This window comes from Callithrix jacchus, chromosome 20 (genome assembly GCF_049354715.1).
Source record: "Callithrix jacchus isolate 240 chromosome 20, calJac240_pri, whole genome shotgun sequence".
NCBI lineage: Eukaryota > Metazoa > Chordata > Mammalia > Primates > Cebidae > Callithrix > Callithrix jacchus.
This window is the reverse complement of record NC_133521.1, coordinates 20925345-20939497: the sequence shown is the minus strand read 5'-3', so window position 1 is coordinate 20939497 and position 14153 is coordinate 20925345. Positions and strand designations below refer to the sequence as shown.

The 14153-nt window shown below is 37.1% G+C and overlaps 1 pseudogene; it reads left to right on the top strand.

The window, feature by feature from the left end:
- Positions 1-12781: 12781 nt before the first annotated feature.
- Positions 12782-13663, top strand: LOC100396994 (glyceraldehyde-3-phosphate dehydrogenase pseudogene; annotated as a pseudogene).
- The last annotated feature ends 490 nt before the right edge of the window (positions 13664-14153 follow it).

Sequence of the window (14153 nt, the reverse complement as noted above, 5' to 3'; positions counted from 1 at the left end):
ATTTTCTCCTCAGCCATAGACACTGTGCAGATATAAACCATCAAGGAGGATGAATGCTTCTTTTTTTTTAATGGCAAAACAGCCTAGGAGGAAAACAGCATGAATTTAAACCAAAATGAAACTTCCCCTTACCACCTCTACCTTGCAGAATTTCATTAAAAAAAATGATCTAAAGGGCTTAAAAGAGAATATATGATATTACTAAAATTAGCAATACATGTTTTAGGCTCTTAAAAACATGTCTGCTGAAATGTGGTCAGCCTGATTGTCAGGCCATTGAAGAAGTAGAGGAATAATAAGAAAAGAAAGCACCGTGTGTGGGATCATGGAGACCCTGGAATTTATCCCTTGTGGTATTTTTCCAAAGATTCCACAGAACCTCTGGTGACCTCAGGAGCAGGTGCAGTTTGCTCCAACACTGAAAACATTAAGAGTAAAGAGGATCTTACACAAATTTACAAGAAAGAAAAACATTAAAACGTGGGCAAAGCATATAATCAGACACTTCTCAAAAGAAGACATACATGTGGCCAACAAACATATGAAAAATAGCTCAACATCACTGATCATTAGAGAAATGCAAATCAAAACCACAGTGAGATGCCATCTCACACCAGTCAGAATGACGATTATTAAAAAGTCAAGAAACAGCAGATGCTGATGAGGTTGCAGGGAAATAGAAACACTTTTACACTATTGGTGGGAATGTGTATTAGTTCAACCATTGTGGAAGACAGTGTGGTGATTCCTCAAAGATTTAGAATTGGGAATACCGGGCTGGGTGCGGTGGCTCACGCCTGTAATCCTAGCATTTTGGGAGGCCAAGGCGGGTGGATCACGAGGTCAAGAGATCGAGACCATCCTGGTCAACAAGGTGAAACCCTGTCTCTACTAAAAATAAAAAACTTAGCTGGGCATGGTGGTGCGTGCCTGTAGTCCCAGCTACTCGGGAGGCTGAGGCAGGAAAACTGATTGAACCCATAAGGCGGAGGTTGTGGTGAGCTGAGATTGCACCATTGTACTCCAGTCCGGGTAACAACAGCGAAACTCCATCTCAAAAAAATAATAATAATAATAATAATAGTAATAATAATAATAATTGGGAATACCATTTGGCCCAACAATCTCATTACTGAGTATGTACCCAAAGGAATATAAATTATTCTATTACAAAGATACCTGCATGCATATGTTCATTGCAGCACTATTCCCAATAGCAAAGACAGGGAACCAGCCCAATCAGTCAATAATAGACTGGCTAAAGAAAATGTGGTATACATACACCACAGGATACTATGCAACCATAACGAGAAATGAGATCATTTCCTTTGCAGGGACAGGGATGAAGCTGGAAGCCATTATCCTTGACTCACTAATGCAGGAAGAGAAAGTCAAGCACTGTATGTTCTCACTTAAAAGTGGAAACTGAACAATGAAAACACGTGGACAAATGGAAGGGAATAACTCTTACTGGGGCCTGTCAGGGGAGGCTGGTGGGGGCAGAGCATTAGGGAAAGAGCTGTTGCATGCTGGGTTAATACCTCCACAGTGGGTTTACAGGTGCAGCAAACTATCGTGGCACACGTTTACCTATGTAACAAACCTGCACATCCTGCACATGTACCCCAAATCTAAAACAATTAATAAATAAATAAATTTAATAAACAATAGCAGGCTAAATAATTATTTGGTGACAGACAAGGACTGTGTGTGTGTGTGTATGTGTGTTTGTGTATGTGTGTGTGTGTGTGTGTGAAGAAGGTGATAAAAATGGGTAAAATGAAAGTTTTCCTATAGTGTTATCCCTAAAAAAATTAATATAGAGCCCAATTACTTTAGATCTTGTATTTGTTGGAGAGTATCTTTAAAACCATTTTTTAAATATAAAAAAAATCTAACATCCAGGAAATAAGACAAAAACTGAGCATCACATATTTTAAGTAAAAATGAGCATCACCATATCACATACCTAACTCCAAATTTCCCTTACTTGCCTCATATTGGCTTATTTATATTTGTATTTCTGTTCATCAAAACTTTTGTAGTTACAAACATCAGGCAAACATGGAGATAGAAAGATGATCATGCATTATTTCTTAAGTCACAAATAATGTAAAGAAGGCAGACCTGCAATGATTCCGAATAATTTGATTGAGTAATATATAGGCTACTACAGAAGCAGGGTGCAAGAGCTCATGTTTGAGATCAGATGTGTTGGCGAAGTGCTTGTTTAGATTTGGTTTTCCCAAGAAAACATTTTTTTTTCCTACCAAGTTTAACTTGGTACTATTTGCTTACATGAATAGGATTGGCCAAAAATGAACAGTCTTTCATTTGATTACTATCATTTTAAGGACTTTTAAGTAACCAAAACAGGTTTTATACCTTAGCAATATTAATACATAGATATTGTAGGAAGAAAATATTCTTTTTTTTCTTGGAATGTTATAAAGAGAAGTACTGAAGTTGGAGCTGACAATATCAGTCTTAATGCAATCCAGACAATTTCTTTCAGAATGTAAAAATTAAAGGATCAAAGAGATATGTAAAGGAGAGAGAAAGAAATAAAAGAAGAAAGAAACTTGTACCAAACCATATCTGTTTTTCCCATTGCTATAAACTCAATAATTACTCCATTTTCCTAGTACATCGAGTTAAGTATCAGACATTAACAATCACAAGTGTTCTGGCTATTAAAACATTGACACATTATTATTAACTAAATTTTTGGATGTCACAAGTTTTCTACCAGTGTCTTTTTCTGTTCCAGAATCCAATACAGACTACCATATTATAATAATTGAGCTTTTAAGGAATACTACAAAATATGTTCATACCGTATAGATACAATATATCATAGCAAATGATTATTACAAACCCCACTCATATCCAAAATCTCAGGTTCCTTTCATCACAGAAATATGAGCTTTCAGTGCAAAATTAACTGATGTTTGTCAAAGTTATGAGCATATACATACAATTTACAAATAGTGTCAAACAATTTAAATGTCTACTAATGATTTGTTAGTGTTATCAATTAAAATCTGTTGCCATTGGAAATACTTTCTTGAATATTTAACATTACATTATCAAGCATGAGAAAGTGTGAGAAACCACTCTGGCAAACTTTCTTCTCTTCATGATAGAACCTCATAACTCAGGTCTTAACATAAGAATGGATTTAAATTTGCAGTCATTAAGGCATGTCTCCATTTCGTATAAGGGTTTTAATTTCATATTTGTCATTTAGGAAAACTGATTTGCATTTTAATGGGAAAATCACTAGGCAAACTTTTGGAACATTTCACCTAGAGGTTGACAGGAAAGTCAGAAGAAGTGAGTTTATAACTTTAAAAATAAATTATTTGTACTCTATAATTGTTTAAGTTTTCAAATTAGACACTCTATTGAAAATTAAACCAGTTTTAAAATCTCTCCTGTATGTAAAGAAAATTATAAAGCACTCAATTTTCAAAAAGTGGTAGGTGGTTACTTTTCCACTCAAATAAAGATATATGCTTTATTCATACTTAAAATATACATTGTGTAAGTCTTTTCTATCAGTATCACAGACTATATCAAAAATTGACTTTGTCTCTTATATTAATAAGCATACATTTTAAAATTATTTTTTCTACAACCTTGTGTATGTGTTGTGTTTCACATCAAGACTTCAAGAGAATTCCTGTTTGTTAGTATGTATTTATTTTTTTATTACAGTGATAAACATTTTAGCAACAATAAGAAATGTAACAAAAGTAGTTTCAAATAAGTCATATATAAAACTATTGACCAATTTTCTTAAAGCATTTGTCTAATACCACCGAAAACATTGGGCTTTAACATTCATTAGGAGAAAATTAGTCATCAGTTTAAAACTAGAAATTAAAAATTCCTTTAAATATCTAAAGTAAGAACCTCAGGCACTTTGATATATTATTTATATTTTTCCATTTCCCCTTAATATCTATATCTTAAGTCAATCATATATTTTTTTACATTTTTCTACTATACTTTAAATTCTGGGATATAGGTGCAGAATGTGCAGGTTTGTTACATAGATATACATGTGCCATGGTGGTTTGCTGCACCCATTACCTGTCATCTACATTTCTTCTAATACTATCCCTCCCGTTGTCCGCAACCCCTGAGAGCCATGGTGTGTTATGTTCCCCTCCCTATGTGCATGTGTTTCCATTTTTCAACTCCCACTTATAAGTGACAACATGGAATGTTTGGTTTTCTGTTCCTGTGTTAGCTTGCTAACAATGATGGTTTTCAGCTTCATCCATGTCGCTGCAAAGGACATGAACTCATCCTTTTTAATGGCTGCATAGTATTCTATGGTGCATAGGTATTACATTTTCTTTATCCAGTCTATTATTGATGGGCATTTGGGCTCGTTCCAACTCTTTACTATTGTAAACAGTGCTGCAATAAACATACATCTGCATGTGCCTTTATAGTAGAATGATTTATAATCCTTTGGGTATATATCCAGTAATGGGGTTGCTGGGTCAAATGATATTTCTAGTTCTACATCCTTGAGGAATCACTACAATGTCTTCCACAATGGTTGAACTAATTTACCCTCCCACCAACAGCGTAAAACATTCTATTTCTCCACATCCTCTCTAGCATCTGTTGTTTTCTGATTTCTTAATGTTCGCCATTCTAATTGGTGTGAGATGGTAGCTCATTGTGGTTTTGATTTGCATTTATCTAATGACCAGTGATGATGAGGTTTTCTTCCTATGTTTGTTGGCTTCATAAATGTCTTCTTTTGAGAAGTATCTGCTCATATCCTTCAGCTACTTTTTGATGGGATTGTTTTTTTTTCTTATAAATTTGTTTACATTATTTGTAGATTCTGGATATTAGCCCTTTGTCAGATGGATAGATTACAAAAATTTTCTCCCATTCGTGGGTTGCCTGTTCACTCTCATGATAGTTTCTTTTGCTGTGCATAGATTATCTGACATGATAGATGTGAAGTGCCTATGATGGCTCCTGGCAAACATTTAACTAACAGAAATTATGTTTACATGTTTCTCCACTGTGCGAATATTGCTTGTTAGGTCAACTGCACATATTACTTCAGGTCTAAGTGATACAAAGGACTCTAGTTCATTCTTAATCCTGACATGACAATCTGTACATTTTCTCCTTTTTTTGCTGCATACATATTATTCCAATAATGTTTTATTATAGCATTGACCCTCTGATACAGCATATAGTTTAAGGATATGTTTTACATTTAGCTGTGTATTATCTTTAGACTTCTTTTAATCTGGAAGTGATTCTCAACACAACTGCACCATTCATGACACTGACACTTTGAAAAGTACAGCTCAATTATCTTACAGACTATTCTTAAGGTTTGCAGCTGTCTGGTGCTTATAGGGATGAGATTCAAGTTGTGGATCCCTTACCATCTTATGGTACAGATGAGGCAGAATCCTTTCTCATGTATTACACACATCCAGTAGTATGTGGTATCTGGCTGTCACTCAAGATAACATTTATCTTGATCCCCCAAGTCATTGTCAGGCTACTCCACTGCATACATGTATATTTGCCTTTCCACATAATAAGTAATCTCCAGAGAAACTTTTTGACATGAGGCCATATTGCTATTACCAACCCTCACTCCCATGACAATTATCTGGAACAGTTTTAACCATGCAAATTGCAAAGTAGCAATTTTCCACCTCCACCTCTCCTATCACCTTGAAGAGTTGAAATGCCATGTCAGAACCTGTTCTCTCTTTTTCATTGTTTCCTTTCTTATATGCAATTTATCAATTGATCTTTATATCTATCTGCTTATTGTCAAAGCAAAATTGCACATTCCTATTTTACTTAAGAGGTTAAAATCCATCATCATCTTTATCTATTTTAATGATAAAATTATTCAGATTTGGCTACAGAAGCCCATTCAAGGTATCCCGTGTGTCTTTTTGTTATGTCCCCATCATTTTGGGATCCGCTGGCATAACTAGATGTCCAAAGCTGATTTTGCACTTCCATTGTCCAGGGTTTAAAATCTGTTATGTCTTGAGAATCTCTGGTTTCTTTCAGTAGTGAGTGGTTCTTAGAAACCACTCTAAGTGCTGAAAACTAGATTTGCTCTTTACTACTAGAATTAATGTTGTTTCTAAGTCACTTCAGTGACTAGGAAAAAAATACAATATATATAATATAAATACATAAGTAATACACACACACACACACACACACAATCATCATTCTATGTATTTGTAGACACAGATATTTTCTTCTCAGTAAAAACCACAGCCTTTAACAGCAATGGTGCTTTAGCTCATTAGTTCAGTTGTACAGTACTTGAAGGAGTTTCAAAATTTCCATATCCCCCAAAATTACAAAAATTAAGCATACTAAGAAAAGGGAAAGTTTAAAAAAATTCATTCTTAAAGAGGATTTTTTTTCATTCTTTTTTACTTTGTTCCCTCTTTTATTTTATAAACAAAAGGCAGCATACAATATATAATTTTGAGCAATTTTCCTTCTCAATTGAACGACGTATTTTAGAAATCACTTTATATTAGTAAACAGACTTTCTCATTATTTTCAAAGCAGCGCTGTACTACATGGCTACATGGCGTATAATACACGGTGCATAGAAATAATTTGTTCATTGTATTTCTTATGTTTGGGCATTTAGGTTATTTTAGAGTGTTGCATTCACAAATAATACTGCAGATAATAACCTTGCATATTGTATGATCATTTTGTATTGCTGCCAGTGTGTCTTCAGGATAAATTCTTAGACATTAGATGCATGGGCAAAGGATAAATGAACACATAGCTTTGTTAAATGCTGACAAACTCTTCCTGTAAGTGTTTTACTCTTTTCCATGTAAAACATGTGGGAGAACAGTGCAGGTTCTCTACAGTCTAGACAAGACAGATTATTGTCAAGCTTTTGGAGTTTGTCCAATCCAGTGGGTGAGATGTGATATATCAATGTTTTAATTTGCATTTCTCCTATTACATATGATGTCTTATCATCTACTCATGCGTTCAATGCTCATTTTAATATCTTTCTTTGAGATTTGTGTTATTGGCCCACTTTTCTGTATGATTTGTGAGCTATTGGTTTCATATATATATATATATATATATATATATATATTTTTTTTTTTTTTGAGACGGAGTTTCACTGTTGTTACCCAGACTGGAGTGCAATGGCGCGATCTCAGCTCACTGAAACCTCTGCCTCCTGGGTTCAGGCAATTCTCCTGCCTCAGCCTCCCAAGTAGCTGGGACTACAGACTTACACCACCATGCCCAGCTAATTTTTGTATTTTCAGTAGAGATGGGGTTTCACCTTGTTGACCAGGATAGTCTTGATCCCTTGACCTCGTGATCCACCCGCCTCGGCCTCCCAAAGTGCTGGGTTTTTGGCGTGGCCTGTTCTTTATATATTGTGGTTACTTTGTCTTTGTCATTGTCTTCATTTTTTCCCAAGTTATTAAATAATTTCACCCTCTGCTGCTCCTTCCTTCCTACCACCTTCCCCTTATCCTCTTAGGTCTCTGATTCATTTAGGATTTATTCTTGTGTATAATGAGAGGGATAGATTGAATTTAATTATTTTTCCAATAGCTCTCTAGTTTCCCCAGCACTGTTTTTAAAAGTTTCATTTTGAGTCAGTGCTTTGAGATATTTAGCTATGCTGGATTTTGTAGACAGTTATGTATTCTTCTGGATTGGATTCTGTCTCAGTTTTGTCTGCTTTTGTGAAAATACCACATCTTTTAAATTCTATTTTATTTTAAAGAAATTATCAAGAAGATTGTAACATGTGACAGGATGCATGCTTTATTGTTCTTTCTATGCAGGTTTTTTTTTTTTTTTTCTAAACGTATTTGTGTGCTTATTTTTTCTAAGTATGGTTTAGTATCAGGTTACTACCCTAAAGAAAAAAAAGGATTTTATTTTTATTGGAATCAAAATAAAATTATCAATTAAACCAAATTAGGGAGAATTAAAATTGTGATGTTTCAAGACATTTCAACTAAGAGCAAGGGGTCTATCCATTTGCTAAAGTCTACTTTTGTGTATTTCAAGAATGGTTTATGGCACACGCATGCACACACATAGACTGTGGAGATAGGATATGTGTAATTGCCCAGTGGATTTCTCTTACTCACCACCCAGGAAAGCCAGTGTACTGAGACACTGTTATTGCAACAAAAAATAGTTTAATAAGAGCAGAACAGACTACATGGGAGACTGGAGTTTTATTATTACTCAAATCAGGCTCCCTGAAAATTCACAGGCTATGTCTTTTTAAGAATAGTTTGGTAGACAAGGGCCTAGAGAATGGAAAGTGCTGATTGGGTAGCTTGGGGATGAAATCAGAGGGAGTAGGAGCTTGTCTTCTTGGGCTGAGTCAGTTTCTGGGTCCGGGCCTGAAGACCAAAAGTGCCAGTTAACTGGTCTGAGTGTTACCAGCTGGTCCATCAGAATGCTCAGTCTGAGAATACCTCAGATCCCAATTACAGATTTTACAACAATAATGTTATCTACAGGAGCAATGGAGGAGGCTAGGAATCTTGTGTCCTCTGGATGCATGACCCTTGAGGTATAATTTCTAATGTTGTGGCTATCTCTTTGTTTTACAAAGGCAGTCTGGTCCCCAGGCAAGGAGGGAGTTAGTTTGGGAGAGGAGCTGTTATCATTTTTATTGCAAAGTAAACTGTAAAGTAAATTATTCCCATAATTACCTTGGCCTATGCCCAGGAATGAACAAGGGCAGCTTGGAGGTTAGAAGCAAGATTGAATAAGTTAGGTCACATTTCTTCCACTTCCATGTTTTTCCTATGTCAGGTTTCTCTGTCATAATTTTTGTAAAAGGGGTTTAAAAGTGTACAGAGTTTTTCTACCTCTCTCTCTCAACGAACTCAAATAGGCATTTCCATTGCATGTATCTTTTGCTATAGTAGCACATTGAATTAAGTCTGTGACACTTCTAAAAAACATTTGATATTGACAAATATCTACAATCCACCACAAATGTTACCGCATCCTTTACATTATTCTACCCATGATTCTTCCTTTTTGCCATTGGTCAAGTCATTTCTAAAATGGGGATGTTATTCAAAATAATCTGAGTTCTGAGGTGTTACGAGAATCCTTCAACACCACAATTCTTGGTAATGTTCCCTTTAGTTTATTATTTACTTCTCAAATACTTAGGACTAAAATGCTTACAAAATTAGGAAGGCTATTTTTATAATTGTTAAACTATTACCTATTTTGCTATTGAAATTAGTGGCTAGATTTCAAATCTGTGTTTTGTTTAATTCACTAAGAAGATGGGTGGCATTTTATTTTTAATTTATAAATATGTCTTGTGGGGAAATAGCTAATTTTCCTAATGATCCTTAAAAACTCCCAAAAGGAAATACAGAAAACCCTATTTCAGATGCATCTGTTAGAATAGCTTAAAAGTCTTTTGACAAACTCTAGAATCATCACAATGGTGGGATTTATTAAGACCCTTTATGGATGTGCCACACAAAGCAAAAGCAGTATTATCCTACGCAGAAACCTGTAGCTGCAAAGGGAGAGAATACCATTTAAATGCAAATCTTCTAATCCAGGAGATTCACTCTCTAAATAGAAGTGAGTCTTCAGGGTGACTCATGAAGTTAGCAATATATGACCGTTCTTTTGGGATTACTTATTTTAGGAAATTTAATAATCTGCTTTATTATGTGAGGAAACCGCATTTCTACCACTTATCTCCCAAACTTTTCACGGTGACTGTAGCTTATGATATGCGGACTTCCTGGTTGTTAAAATTTTCAGTGGCTCTTTAAGTTATAAATTAGGTACCAAAAAAGCTCCAGCTCTAGCTATATTATTAAATTGTCTATAGTAATTACATAGTATATATTCTCCAGTCACAATTATTGGAAAAATATTGAAGAACAGCATGTTACAAAGACTCATGACTATGAATATTTGAGATCATAATCTTTCATAAGAACAATTCTGTTACTGGAAGTGGGTCTGAATCCAGACCCCAAGAGAGGGTTCTTGGATCTCACGCAAGAAAGAAGTCGGGGCAATTCCGCAGAGTAAAGTGAAAACAAGTTTATTCAGAAAGCAAAGGAATAAAAGAATGGCTACTCCATGGAGCAAGCAGCCTGGAGGACTGCTGGCCCATTTTTATGGTTATTTCTCGATAATAAGATAACAAGGGCTGAATTATTCATGCCTCCCCTTTTTAAACCACATAGGTAACTTTCTGACGTTGCCGTGGCATTTGCAAACTGTCATGGCATTGGTGGGCTTGCGGCAGTGAGGACAAGCAGAGGTCACTCTTGTTGCCATCTTGGTTTTGGTGGGTTTTAGCGGGCTTCTTTATTACAACCTCTTTTATCAGTAAGGTTGTTATGACTTGTATCTTGTGACAACCTCCATTCTCATCTGTGATTTACAATGCCTTAACCATCGGAGAATGCAGCCCAGTAGGTCTCAGTCTCATTTTATCCAGCCCCTACTCAAGATGGAGTTGCTCTGTTTCAAAGGCTTTTAACAGTTCTCCAGCAAGAAATACACATATGAACTTTTTCCACAGGTTACACTGTAAATATACTTAAAAATTGCTATATTCTATGACATACTTAACTGATTATAAGCTATGGTTATGATGTTGCTCCAGAATTTTGGTTGATAAGAAGCAGCCATATTCAATATCCACAACTTTTCTAATACTCATTTGTAGGTAATCAATGACTCAGTCTCTTGGTGATGTTAAAGAAAAATATAAAATTATAAGCTGGCCGGGTGCAGTGGCTCACGCCTGTAATCCCAGCACTTTGGGAGGCCGAGGTGGGTGGATCACGAGGTCAAGAGATCGAGCCCATCCTGGTCAACATGGTGAAACCCCGTCTCTACTAAAAATACAAAGAATTGGCTGGGCATAGTGGCGTGTGCCTGTAATCCCAGCTACTCAGAAGGCTGAGGCAGGAGAATTGCCTGAACCCAGGAGGTGGAGGTTGCGGGGAGCTGAGATCGCGCCATTTCACTCCAGCCTGGGCAACAAGAGCAAAACTCCGTCTCAAAAAAAAAAAAAAAAAATTATAAGCTATAAAGGAAATTTATTTTTTAATATAAGTCTTACTTTTGGTCATGTAATTAGGATTGGAAGGTCTGAAACTGATTTATTTCCTCTACTAAAACCAATGTCATGCTTTAAAAATCTCCAAGGAACAGAAAAAAAGTAAGGATTTATAAATTAGTTTACATTTTTTGAAGGAATATAGGCATGTTTCTGGCTAGGTAATGAAGTGTGTCAGTGATATAAGAGAAAGGGATTTCAGGTCAGAAACACAGTGTATTCAAGTCAGGGGAGGTTTAAAAATCAGGTACATTGATTGAGGTATGTTGGTGAGCACATAGAGGAAAGGAGACCTTTGTACCCTGGTGAAGGAAATGTAAATTAATATGGTCGTTCTTATTCTGGAAAACAATATGGAATATCCTTAGAAAATTAAAAACAGAACTGCCATATAATCCAGCAGTCCATTACAGGGTTTATATGCAAAGGAAATTGAATTCGTTACATTGAAGAGATGTCTGTACTCTCATGTTCATTGCAACATTATCCATTAGAGCAAAGAAACCAAATCAACCTTAAGTGTCCATCAATGGATGAATGGATAAAGAAAATGTGTGGGATATATACACAATGAAATGCTATTCAGCTTTAATAAGAAATGCAATTCTGTTATTTGTGATAACATGGATTAACCTGGAGGACATTACTTTAAATGAAATAACCCAGGCACAGGAAGACACATGCTATCCAGTATCACTTCTGTATGGACTCTAAGAAAGTAAAACTCATAGAAACAGAGTAAACTGGTGATAACTAGAGGCTGAGAGTGGGATGAGTGGAGAAATGTTTGTCAAACTATATAAACGTTCAGTTACGAGAAATACATTCAAGAGAGGTATTGCATATCATGATGACTATAGTTAATAATATATTGTGCCGGGCGCGGTGGCTCAAGCCTGTAATCCCAGCACTTTGGGAGGCTGAGGCGGGTGGATCACGAGGTCAAGAGATTGAGACCATGCTGGTCAACATGGTGAAATCCGTCTTTACTAAAAATACAAAAAAATTAGCTGGGCACGGTGGCGCGTGCCTGTAATCCCAGCTACTCAGGAGGCTGAGGCAGGAGAATTGCCTGAACCCAGGAGGCGGAGGTTGCGGTGGGCCGAGATCGCGCCATTGCACTCCAGCCTGGGTAACAAGAGCGAAACTCCGTCTCAAAAAAAAAAAAAAAAAAAAATATATATATATATATACACACACACACATATTTATATTATATATTATATATATATAATAATATATATAATTCATTATATATATATAATAATTGAAAATTTCCAAAAGAGTATATTTTAACTGCTTTGACCACAAAAATAAACTCTGTGAGGTAATACATATGTTACATAGCTTAAGGTAGCCATTCCACAATGTACAAATACATAAAAACCTCATGTTGTCCATCATAAAAATACACAATGTTTACTTAGTATATAAAAATAAAGTTAAAGCTCTCTGCTCCTCCTGTTTGACAGACAGCCACATCTTGTCTCCCATCGCCAGCCACATCCCTGAGACACTATGGGGAAGGTTGTTCATATTGGGCACCTGGTCACCAGGGCTGCTTTTAACTCTGGTAAAGTGGTCACTGTCGCCATCAATAATCCCTTCATTGACCTCAACTACATGGTCTACATGATCCAGTATGATTCCATCCATGGCAAATTCCATGGCACTGTTAAGGCTGAGAAAGGGGAGCTTGTCATCAATGGAAATCCCATCACCATCTTCCAGGAGCGAGATCCCTCCAAAATCAAGTGGGGTGATGCTGGCGCTGAGTACGTGGTGGATTCCACTGGCATCTTCACCACCATGGAGAAGGCTGGGGCTCACTTGCTGGGGGGATCCAAAAGGGTCATCATATCTGCCCCCTCGGCTGATGCCCCCATGTTCATGATGGGAGTGAACCATGAGAAGTATGACAATAGCCACAAGATCATCAGCAATGCCTCCTGCACCACCAACTGCTTAGTTCCCCTGGCCAAGGTCATCCATGACAACTTTGGTATCGTGGAAGGACTCATGACCACTGTCCACGCCATCACTGCTACCCAGAAGACTGTGGATGGTCCCTCCGGGAAACTGTGGCATGATGGCTGTGGGACTCTCCAAGACATCATCCCTGCCTCTACTGGCACTGCCAAGGTCGTGGGCAAGGTCATCCCTGAGCTGAACGGGAAGCTCACTGGCATGGCCTTCCATGTACCCACTGCCAACGTGTCAGTGGTGGACCTGGCCTGCCATCTGGAAAAGCCTGCCAGCTATGATGACATCAAGAAGGTGGTGAAGCAGGCATCGGAGGCCCCCCTTAAGGGCATCCTGGGCTACACTGAGCACCAGGTGGTGTCCTCTGACTTCAACAGCAAAACCTATTCTTCCACCTTCGATGCTGGGGCTGGCATTGCTCTCAACGACCACTTCATCAAGCTCATTTCCTGGTATGACAATGAATTTGGCTACAGCAACAGGGTGGTGGACCTCATGTCCCACATGGCCTCCAAGGAGTAAGATCCCTGGACCACCAGCCCCAGTGAGAGCATGAGAGGAAGAGAGGCCCTCACTGCTGGGGAGTTCCTGCCACACTGAGTCCCCCACCACACTGAATTACCCCTCCTCACAGTTTCCATGCAGACCCCTTGAAGAGGGAGGGGTCTAGGGAGCCCCACCTTGCCGTGTACCATCAATAAAGTCCCCGTGCTCATCCAAAATAAATAAATAAATAAATAAATAAATAAAATAAAGTTAAAATAAACAAATATGATTAAAACAAATGACATAGTGGGCAGAGACTGGCAGAGAAGAAGGAAGCTGAGAAGGAAGAGATTGAAAGCCTATGTTAGGTTCTAATTATGTAAGAAAATGTGTTTGAAATCTTAAAGAACTTAAAATTTCTGCAATTGACTATTCTGAAGGAAATTTTCTTTACTCACTATTTTTTCTAAAACAGAGAATAACATGATATGTATTGTAGAATGACAACTTTGTTCTAAGAGCAAGT